Source organism: Myotis daubentonii, chromosome X (assembly GCF_963259705.1).
Source record: "Myotis daubentonii chromosome X, mMyoDau2.1, whole genome shotgun sequence".
Classification (NCBI taxonomy): domain Eukaryota; kingdom Metazoa; phylum Chordata; class Mammalia; order Chiroptera; family Vespertilionidae; genus Myotis; species Myotis daubentonii.
The window spans coordinates 33,131,661-33,143,646 of NC_081861.1; positions in this window are offsets into that span (position 1 = coordinate 33,131,661).

Genomic DNA, 11,986 nt, shown 5'->3' on the forward strand with positions numbered 1-11,986 from the left:
GAAGGGTCCCAGGTTCGATTCCAGTCAAGGGCATGTACCTTGGTTGTGGACACATTCCCAGTGGGGGGTGTGCAGGAGGCAGCTGATCGATGTTTCTCTCTCATCAATGTTTCTGATTCTCTATCCCTCTCCCTTCCTCTCTGTAAAAATCAATAAAATATATTAAAAAATAAAAAAGATGCACACCGTCTTTAAATTCTCTAGTAATCATTATCATTATTATTAACTTTTTATTTAGAGTTACCCATTACTTGTGCAAATTTACTAACACAATTTGTACTTGTACCATTATTCTTGTATTTCCATACTCCTTTTTTTTATACTCATGTATACTCTGTAGCAGTAAGCTCTGAAATTTTGTAGGTCTAAAAATTTGTTTATTTAAATCTCTTTCTTAAATGTACTTTAAATAAGTTTATACTTTTAAATTGAGAGTTATGCTTTCTCAACTTTGAAGATATTATTCCACTTACTTCTGACATTTTTTTTTTTTGACAAGAAATCTTATATAAGTCTGAGTAGAGTTCCATGGTAGATAGACTTTTCTCTCTGGTAGGCATTCATATTTTATCTTTTTCTTTGATATTTCTCATTTTTACCAATTGATGAGTAAAGATGTAGGTTTCCTATTTTGAATTTTGTTCATTATCTAGTATTTTTTTTTAAGGCTAAGCTGTTTTGTCATTCCTCAATTCTGGAATGTTTTGTCATTCCTTAACTCTGGAAATTCAGCCAATTCTTTTTGGAACATTGTCTGTTTCTCATCTTCTTTTTTCTTCTTTTAGAACTCTGATTAAATACTACTTGATTGGATTTTCCTATATTGTCCCCCATATTGGTTGGATTTCTCTTTTATATCTTCCATTTCTTTAATCCTCTTTACTTCAATCTGTCTAAGTTCCTCAGATCTATATTATATTTTACTAAGTATCTTTTCAACTATGTCTAATTTATTTTTATCTTTTCCTCAAGTTCTTTATTCAAATGCCTGTATTTTTATTTCAAAAATTTCTTTTTAATTTTCATTTTTGTTATGGTGTCTTGATCTTGCCTTTTACGTGGTATCTATTCCTTCTTTTAACTCTTGATCATTTAAAAAATACTTATTGTAAAGATGCTTTAATTTTTTCTATCATGTATAGTTCACAATGTGTTACTTCTTATGTTTATTTTATTTGTTTACACTTTCATGGTGGTTTGCTTTCATGCGTGGTACTGTAACCTCATCTTCAGATTAGTTATTTTTATGGGATTATTTTTTATGCACTGGATTGTGCTGACTTGCTTTTAGAAATTTCATATTTAATTCTTTTGAACCGCTATAGGTTTCAATAGTTCTAAGGTGAATTTTATATTATTTTGTTGATTTGTTCATTTTCTTTGTACAGTGTAAATTGTACATTTTCCCACATGTGACACTAGCTTGGGTTCTGATTCCTTGCAGGTGATTCTTTTCACAAAACTTTCAAGATGGCCAAATTTCTTAGTAAGTCAGTGGATAAGTGCTTTTTATGCCTGTTTTACAAAAATGTGACTTCTAGCTTAGATACTTTAGTTCTAGTTCTCAGCCATTCAGAGATAAAAAAAAAAACAACCCAAAACCTCTCCATATATATATTGAATGAGCAATGTCTATACAATATTCCTGGATCTGTTATTAACCATTCAAATTCTACTCTCATGGTCCATATACCTCTGGCCATATAATTCTCAAACACTTAATTCTAATCTGAGCTCCAGTCCTACATTTATAACTGCTTACTAACTATTCCCATATTGATGTCTGCCATTACTTCAAACTCTATATGACTAAAATAAAATTATCTCATATGTAAAAAAAAAATGGCTTACCTTCCTGAATTATCATCAGTCAGTACTTTACTGTAATGTATACTTAAGAAAACATATCAGGTCAAATATATCACAAGAATTTTGGACTACTTAAGTGCTTTTGTTAAAGGTAAAAAAAAATATGTTGAAACAAAACTCTTATTTAGATACACATTTAATTGATATATTTTTGCCATGTACTTTTTAAACAAAGTTTTTCTTTCACAAGTTGATGCAAGTTTAAATCTAACAAATTTAGCCAGATTTTATTCCACTTGATTTTTATATTCATCTTATTTGGACTAATTTATGAGAATTGTGCTTCTGTAACAAACATGGACATTTTCTCTTTTTCCAGATCCTCTCATTTGTCATCAAATGAAATTATAACGTATCTAAGTATTCAACACTTATGCCACAGGTTCTGTTCTTCAGACATGGATGACAATGCCACCAAACTAAATTACTGGCTGGCAGGTTATACAAGCATGCAACAACTCATAATTATTATTTGTCAACTGGCATACAAAATTAGGCAAAAATGAAATTTTAGGGTGTATTTGTTAAGTGTATGAAAGTGAGAGCTAAGTATAACAAAGCCCACGATATTTCTTATTTAGTAGTTACCTTACTAATTACTCACATATAAATACTTGCTTTTCTCTTTCTTCTAGACCCTTCGTATGAAATGAGCCACAAAGGTCTATAGATTTTTCAATGAATGTGTTTTCTGAATCTCCGTGTTATACCATCCTTACTGTGACTGTTCTAGCTCAGGATCTGTGACCATCTGTGTAGACTTGTAACTCATCTCAGTGATGCCAAATTGTTCACTTCATAGGGTTTATAATATGCTTTTCACTTTACATCTGTTTTTTTTTAATCTTGTTCTTCTCTAAGAAAATACCTTCCCTCTTCTTGTCAACCACAATCCCAATTATGTTTATAAAAATTGCATGTTTCTTTGAAACCCTATTTCAAACTGTACTTGTTGTATGAGGCTTTTCATTACTATGTTAACTTGAAATAATCTCAGTCCACTTAAGTATTATGCTGCTTATTTGACACTAGAGGCCCGATGCACGAAATCCGTGCAAGGGGCTCGGCTCTTGTAGCCCTGGCTTCGTCTGGAAGGTCGTCCAGAAGGATGTCCAGAAGGTTGTTCGGCTGTCCGGTCTAATTAGCATATTATGCTTTTATTATTGTAGATACTCTAAATCCTGCTATCATTCCATAATGTCTAGGATTTATAAATTCTCAGGATTGACTTGGTTTCTAAACCAATAGGATTTGCTTTATAATCATGCCATTCTATTTAAACATCTTGGCCTCATGATCTATCTTCTTGCTGCTATACACAGACAGCATGCTGACAACATATAATATACTGGAGTAGTATGGCATCTCTTATGAGTCTATTCTGGTTGCTTTTCTCTTGATAATCTATTCACAATACATTTTATCCTTATTTCATTTGCATATATCTAGAGAAGGAACATTCATGGACATTCATATTTGATAATACGTATCCCATTATGTAATTTTAATTTTTTTAAAGTAATACCTTTATTCCCAAATAGAGGATCAGCTCAATGAGGGTAAGAATGTTGCCCAATTTGTTCATAATTATATCCCCATCACCTAGCATTATATTTTACAGAGGATTTTGCTAAATATGTATTTGTTGAATAAATACATTGTGAACAAAAATCAATAAAACACCATCATTAGCAGTGATCCTGACAGCTAAAATATTGAGTGGATGTTTATAAAGTTGAGTGTGAAAGTTTGGAAAGGGATGAAGAGAAAAAGTAAATGTGAACAGAAAACTAAACCAATGAATATAAGTTTTTACCTCTCTATTGAAGAGCTTGTACTTTCCTTTCTCTTTACCATTTATTACCTAAATCAAGATGCAGAGCTATGTATGAATAAAAACAACCATCCTTTCAAATATATGTATTGTACCTCCTGTACTCTTCTAGAAGATGACCCTTGGGATTCAATTGACATCATTTTTCAAAGAGTGTAGTTACTAACTAACTCATTCATGATCTTCAGTTCAGTGAAGCAGAATATTTCTCATTATTGGAAAAAGCATTCCTTGGTTCTTCTGATAAACACTATTTTTACCCTCTGTTTACTTGTTATTTCCCAGAATAAGATGAATTTAATACAATCTTGTGACACTCATTTTTATTAACCAAAATATTAATTAAAATCTCAAATATATTCAATTCAACATCACCAAAATAATTTATTCAGCTTTGTTTTCTTGTATAACTTATTAACTTTAATTTTTTTAGTCCAGAATCTTGTTTTCCATTTTTTAGTCTTAAATCTTATTTTTTATCTTTGATTTAATTTTTCTTTTGTCTTGGTATGCTGAATTTTTTTCTGTAGTTTTCTTGAACATGTTTTGTTTTAAACTATAAAAATTGATATAAACATAAGTGTAAAGTTATCAACATTGAATTACCATCACTAAAGCATAGGTAGATGTTTACCTGATGTTCTATTACCTATCAGGCTGTCAAATGCAGTTTCATTCTATGCATTATTTCTAACAACACTGAATTGTAGCCAAAGGAGCTTCTACACATTTTCTTCGGCTCTTTACTAGCTAGATCTTTCAAATTGTCTCTTTTTTTGGTCAATGTGGTTAGTTTAAATGCAAATATGTATTTTTAGATAAATATTTATACATATAAAATCAATATATAAAAATAAAAATGTATATATGCCGGGAGCCGGTCCATCCTTGCTGTTTCAAGGGACCTGGCATATATGGCATACGGTTCTTAATATGTTTGCTCACCTTCTTGGCACTATGTGTTTTAACCAAGGTCTCTGAGAAAGGTTGTTTTCCCCAGGTAGGGATTTCCCCCTGAAGTTAGGGAGGGAATAAAACCCCTCAACTAAGTGCCAGGCGGGTAATTAATCCCTTTAACTACGAACAATCATGCTTAAACTACATAATCTTTTCTCCCTGGAATGGAGATAAGAAACGCCCTAACCTTTGTAATAGAGATTGATAGGATTGAATCAACTGGTATAAATACAGTTGTAACAAGACAGAAACACTCAGAACTTAGAACAGAATCAAGAAGACAGAACCTACACAGAGCCTAGAGACAGAAGAACTTCGCTGGAGAGAGCATGCCGGAGGATCCTGGAGAGGGACTGGCCTCGGAGCCTAGAGACAGAGCCTAGCGGGAGAACATGGCAAGGGATCCTGGACTGAACCTGACTACAGAGATTGGCAGGAGAACCTGACTGGAACCTGGACACTGAACCTGACTGGAGAGCCTGGACAGAACCTGGCTGGAGAACCTAGCGAGGGAACATGGCTACAGAACCTCGCTGGAGATCTGAAGCAGAACCTCTCTGGAGATCCAGACCAGAACTTGGCTGGAGATCCTGGCTGGAGGTCCTGGCTAAGCTGCTGATCAACTGAACACTGTCTCCGTGTCATTCCTTATTCGCCGACTCCGTCCACGCCTTTGGGGACCCCTGGACCTGCTGGGGTTGGACCCCGGCATATATAGTTTTTTAGTCAATGGCCCTGCAAATATAATGTATGTAGTATTCTGAACCCATATTTCATAAAATGCATAGATTTTTGAGTGTTCATTGTTACATTTAGTTTGTTAAAATCATGCCATTTCCTTTCTGTGTGTTGTTGAGACAGAAGTGCCTTCATTGATTGCTTCTCATTTTCCTTGCTGATGGCTTCTATTAGACAGACAGGCGGACTCTGACCTAATTAGCAGAGCTTTGTTCTTGACTGCTGATTTCCTTAAATTCTCTGCAGGATGGAAATTTATGAACACTTTTTGAAATTCATCTACATACAAGATAATGATATAATAATAGTAAATATGCTGTAGTATTTGAAAAGATTTGAGACATAATACACCAACCTATAAATTCTTAACTAGTAAAGGATCACTATAAAGGTAGTTGGGATAATACCCATGATGCAAAGCCATTGAATAAAATAGCCAAAGCCTCTTCTATTCAACAAAATTCAGAAAATTATAGTGCTCCATGAGCCACTAAGTCAGTTTCTTTGAACTGGCCCTATCTTATATTCTGGCTCTGTCATTAATAGCTGAATGTTTTAGGTCTAGGAACTTTCTCATCTGTACCTTTGGGATAATAATAATCATGTGCCATGGGGCTTTGAAATGTATTAAATGATGATAATAGGACACAAAAATCCATTTCATAGTATTGTATGAAATTATGAAGTTAATGAATACAAACTACTTGGTATAGTAACTTGAATACACAGTAAGTGCTTAACCAATATTAGCCATCGTTGTTGTCATATTGCTTCTGCTGCTGTGTGGTGATTGTTATATTTATTGTCAATTTAGTGAAAGATTCCCATGTGAAAAGTATAGGACGTTTATAGCATAGGTATAGTGACTGTATTTTCTCACCCATGTCCTGACTATTTTGATGGTACTTATAAATAAATCAAAGAAAATATTGAAAAGTCATTGATCAATAAGCTCATTAGGTGTAGAACACAATGTCGACCCATTTTGTATCTACATCCAGGCTTAGGATCAGACAGTTAGTGTTCAGAGTCTTAGAGATTGCTCATAGAATTGCAATTTGACTTGGGGAAAGAATCAATACCATGCCTAAGATGTTAAAGATGTAGATTCATGCTTTGATGTATTTCCCCTGATCTTCCATTTGATATGAAGAGACAAAATAGTGACTGTTTGGATCTTAACTCATTCCTACACCTGAGCAACCCACTTAGAGTTCAGATGGTACTGATGAGAGGGTCTTGGAAATATTTCTCTGCATAAGGATATTATGTATTTCTCTACATGCTACTGTATTTCAACTATCTGAGAAATATTTCCAGAATCAGAATTCTATCAAAATGATTTTTTCTCAGTACAGACTAACGTTAGCACACTTGTTAGGTATTCTTTTTATTATCAAAGTATGAATCTGAGTTTGCCTTTGAAATATATTTTAATGAAAACCTCCAGAAGGGAATTGTATTTATGATTTGAGATAATAGTGATTTTTATTACCCCTTTTCAAAGAGTCTTTCAATGCATCTTTATTTATAGTTTTATTAATGTAAAAAGTTTTCCGCCTTCAAAACCTCTGTCTCATTGTATTTTTAATCTCAAGTGCTCTGTGGAACAACAATAGTGATTATATGCAATTAGAGCCAAGATGAAAATCTCCTGAACAACATAATTAAGGTTTTTTTACATAAGACCTGCACAGAGTTCTAGATCTGCCCTTCAGCTCTGAAACAAAGTAGAACCCCTTTTTGGATGAAGTGGTTATCAAAGAGTCCCTTAAAAAGCCTTCTATCACTTTGTTTGAAGAAGCCTTTTTTCTTAAAATGAGGTAGCTTTATGAACCTACGTAGTAAGGTGAAAAGCCCCCATAAGGTAACATCAGTACTGACAGAAATCACAATACTTATTACTATCAGAAGCCAATCAGAAAACATAAACTAATCTCCTTGAGAGTACCATTATGGGGTGAGACAGTTTTCATTTGAGTATTTGCTGACAAGGCTGCAAGTTTATTAATACAAATTAGCCTTAGGCCCCACCTTTTGGCAGCTGAACAAAATGCAGAAGAGTTCACAGCTGTTGGACGGAGGCAATCCTCAAGTACATCTTCAACTCCCAGGATGTGCCCAGAATAATGTGCTCTGAAATATGAGGAGCTACCAAAGAAATCACATGAATGACCTTTGGCTTTGAGGGGTATTCAGTCCAGTTGAGGAAAGAAGATACAGTCCCAGAGAACAATTTGAAGAAAATTATATAGCAGTATGCCAACAAATACAAAACAAATAGAAACTAAATACAAACTGTCTTTGTAGAGGAAAATGTAGGTTGATTGTGCAGTAATAAGGTGAGGCATTTGTGTGATTTTTCACGTATGCAATTCTCTGCCTATTTTACTGTAGCCTTTTTGATTTATATAGGAGATCACAAAGGAAGCTCCATGATGAACCAGAAAAGGGGTGAGATAAGTCATCTTGACATCAATTCATACCATCTGTGCTGTGCAGCATCTTTCATCTTAGATGCCCTTTTTTCAAAGCCCAAGGCCAAGCTTGCCTCTCTACTAGTGTTTGTATTCCCCTTTGTTTTGCTCCAAAAACTGGACAATGTCCAGATTTATGAATTTTACTTCTGTTTCTTATATTCACTATATCCTTCCTAAAGCCTTCTACCATAATTAGACTAGAATCTATGGAAAAATGTTTTCTGAACCTGACTTTCCAGGGCAAAAGGCACACATTTCTTTAATTCAAAAACTGTTGAGAAATACCAGGATCTCTTTCTTTGAAACTATATAAAGCAAAGCTCTCTTGAGGCAAAAGCATGAAGCATTTTGTTTTTATTTTTTCTTTCATCTATTTTTGCAATATGTCATCTGTATTAAACTGGCAGAAGAATCTTCTTAGAAAGTAGGAATGTTCTAAATAAATAATTTTTGAAACTCGTGGACGTTTCACTTTGAATTCTCTTTGTTTTTTTTGTTTTTTTTTGTTTTTTAATTAAATCTTTATTGTTCAGATTATTACATTTGTTCCTTTTTTTTCCCCCCCATAACTTCCCTCCTCCCAGTTCCCACCCCACCCTCCGCCCTCACTCCCCACCCACTGTCCTCATCCATAGGTGCGCGATTTTTGTCCAGTCTCTTCCCACATCTCCCACACCCCTTTCCCCCCCAAGAATAGTCAGTCCATTCCCTTTCTATGTCCCTGATTCTATTATAATCAACAGTTCATTCTGTTCATCAGATTATTTATTCACTTGATTCTTAGATTCACTTGTTGATAGATGCATATTTGTTGTTCATAATTTGTATCTTTACTTTTTTCTTCCTCTTCCTCTTCTTAAAGGATACCTTTCAGCATTTCATATAATCCTGGTTTGGTGGTGATGAACTCCTTTAGCTTTTCCTTATCTGTGAAGCTCTTTATCTGACCTTCAATTCTGAATGATAGCTTTGCTGGATAAAGTAATCTTGGTTGTAGGTTCTTGGTATTCATCACTTTGAATATTTCTTGCCACTCCCTTCTGGCCTGCAAAGTTTCTGTTGAGAAATCAGCTGACAGTCGTATGGGTATTCCCTTGTAGGTAACTGAGTTTCTTTCTCTTGCTGTTTTTAAGATTCTCTCTTTATCTTTTGCTCTTGGCATTTTAATTATGATGTGTCTTGGTGTGGTCCTCTTTGGATTCCTTTTGTTTGGGGTTCTCCGCGCTTCTTGGACCTGTAAGTCCATTTCTTTCACCAGGTGGGGGAAGTTTTCTGTCATTATTTCTTCAAATAGGTTTTCAATATCTTGCTCTCTCTCATCTTCTGGCACCCCTATAATTCTGATGTTGGTACGCTTGAAGCTGTCCCAGAGGCTCCTTACACTATCCTCGCATTTTTGGATTCTTTTTTCATTTTGCTTTTCCAGTTGGATGTTTTTTGCTTCCTCGCATTTCAAATCATTGACTTGATTCTTGCGCTCCTCTGGTCTGCTGTCGGGCGTCTGTATAATATTCGTTATTTCAGTCCGTGTGTGCTTAATTTCTAGTTGGTTCCCCAATATAAGATCGAGGGTCTTATTAGTTTTCGTGTAGATCTCATTAAGTTTATCGGCAGCTTCTAAACAGTTCTTGAGAGACCTTAAAAGTGTGGTTCTGAACTCTATTTCTTCCATTGACAATTTTGTCCTGTTTCTTTGTCTCCGCATTTTGTTATGCTTCCTTGGTGCACCCCCTAGTGGTCTTTGTTCGCAGTCTTATAGATAAATCTTGATTGTTGTAGCTAATTCCAGGGAGGGTTTGACCTCCAGGCCAAGTGGCTATGAGAATCAGCTGTGTCAGCAGTGAGAGAACTTCTGTCCTCTAGGGAGGTGCTAATCTAGCCTTTGCCTGAGGCTATCCGGCAAATGCCTCTGTGCAGGGCTTGGGCGGGGCGGGTCGCACAGGATCAACAGGGTGGGCCGGAGAGAGCAGTTATGGCGGCTCTCAGTCCTGTCCCCAGGGGCTCTGCCTCTCTGAGTCCCAGCACCCGCTGCAAAGCTCGGAGAGAAAGCTGCCCTCGCTCTGACCGAAGCCAGACAGTCCCGCTTCTCCCGTTTGAGTCTGGGTCCCTAAAGACTCGCCCGGATCTGGTGCTCAGAGTCTGCGACTCCCTCCCGATTGAAAACAACCGCGCCCTCCGCCACCAGCCCGCTCTGCGCACTCCGCACCTCAGAATTTGACTTCAGCACTGCGCCTCCTCTGAGTGTCCGTGTGCGTTTCTCTTTCCTCCTAGTTGTAGGACTTCCACTCAGCCAGCGTTCCTGTGGTTCTGGGTGATGTCCCTTCCGTTTTTTGGTTTCACTTTTGAAGTAGTTGTTCAAAGCAGCAAACTCCGGCGTTAACCTATGCCGCCATCTTGGTTCCCTGAATTCTCTTTGGATTAAATGTTATGCTTCCATCGTTCAATTTTGTAAATATTGTAGAGGGTTCTGTGATTGCCCTCAATCCCCTTCACATTTTCCATCATATTAAAAGGTTCACTTTTCACAACCAAGCCAGTAGTTGTATGTATTATAGCATGTCTACATGAATCTGGAGAGCAAAGCCCTTTAGTTTAAATATTGCCACAGAATCAATGAATCCAAGTAGTATTACTCAAACTATTGTCTTTGAACCATGTACATTAGAATTGTATGGGTTACTCACTTAAAATAGCTATTTCTGGTCTCTACATTGAATCAGAAGCTCTGAAGATTCTGCCTTTGTTCATCCGGTGCCTCTTCCTAGAACATCCTCTTTCTCTGTGTAAAAACTGCCCATCTCTAAAGGCTCAATTCAAATGCAGACTGTTTTATGAATCCATCCTTGATCTACTTCCTTTCAATAGATGTGATCTTCCATGAAGTTATTCTACAGGGTAACAGAAGCATCAGAACTTTAGTACAGGAGAATTTTGGGGGAACTGAGATAGGTCATCCAGGAAAAGGTGGTAAATAGCATCTAAGATTTGCACTTAAATTAGTACTTACATTTGGAAACCTGAGATGAAAATGCTATATAGTAACTAAGTAATAGCATCTATGTTTGGAGAATAAATTGGTAAAAATTTCACAAGAGAATCTTAGGATAGAAGTGAAATAAAATGGCTAGACTTCTAAACAAAAACATGTACAATAACAGAGACAGAATTAGTGGTAAAGACGTTTGAGTGAGAATAGATAATACCTTAATTGAGCATGTGCAGTTCTGAGAATATTATACCTTAGGGTAATGTGAGCATAATGATTTAAGATATGAAAACAGGAGGTTGACAGATATATGGAAAACAGGCAGTGGATAAAGATATTATAAAATGGTAGAACTGTGTGGTACATCTATACAATGGAATACTACGGTGATGTAAAAAAGAAGGAACTCTTACCATTTGCAACAGCATAGATGGAACTGGAGAGCATTATGCTAAGTAAAATAAGCCAGTCAGAAAAATATAAATATCACATGATCTCACTCATTTGTGGAATATAATGAACAACATAAACTGAGAACAAAAACAGAACCGGAGTCATAAAAGCATTGAATAGACTGTCCAACCTATGATGGAAGGCAGGCGGGAGGGAAGGGGTAAGAGATCAACCAAAGGACTTGTATGCATGCATGTTAGCATAACCAATGGACACAGATGGGGGTGTGGGCATGTTCTGGGGTTGGGGGCAGCTGGGGAGAGGTCAATGGTAGAAAAAGGAGACTTATGTAATACATTAAACAATAAAGAACTTAAATTAAAAATAAAATAAAATGGTAGAGCTGCAGTATGAGCCCAGGTGGGCTTGACTACAAATCTTATACTTTGAACATCTGAACTGTATCTTTGTTCAAACTGCTGCTTCATCATGGAATGTCCTTTCTCTCTATATTTGCTTGTGGGAACACTGTCCTGTGACTTGCCCAGGATACTTGAGCTGTCTCATTCTGACAATAACAACTGTAACTAATCATGCCACCCCTTATATTTGAAGAATGTGGGGTACACTTACCTAGATATTTTGCTGATATCCACAGAATCTCAGTGGTAGAAACAATCAAGGAGAAGTCCATATTCATTGGGATGCTCAGGATATAGGTAGATATAG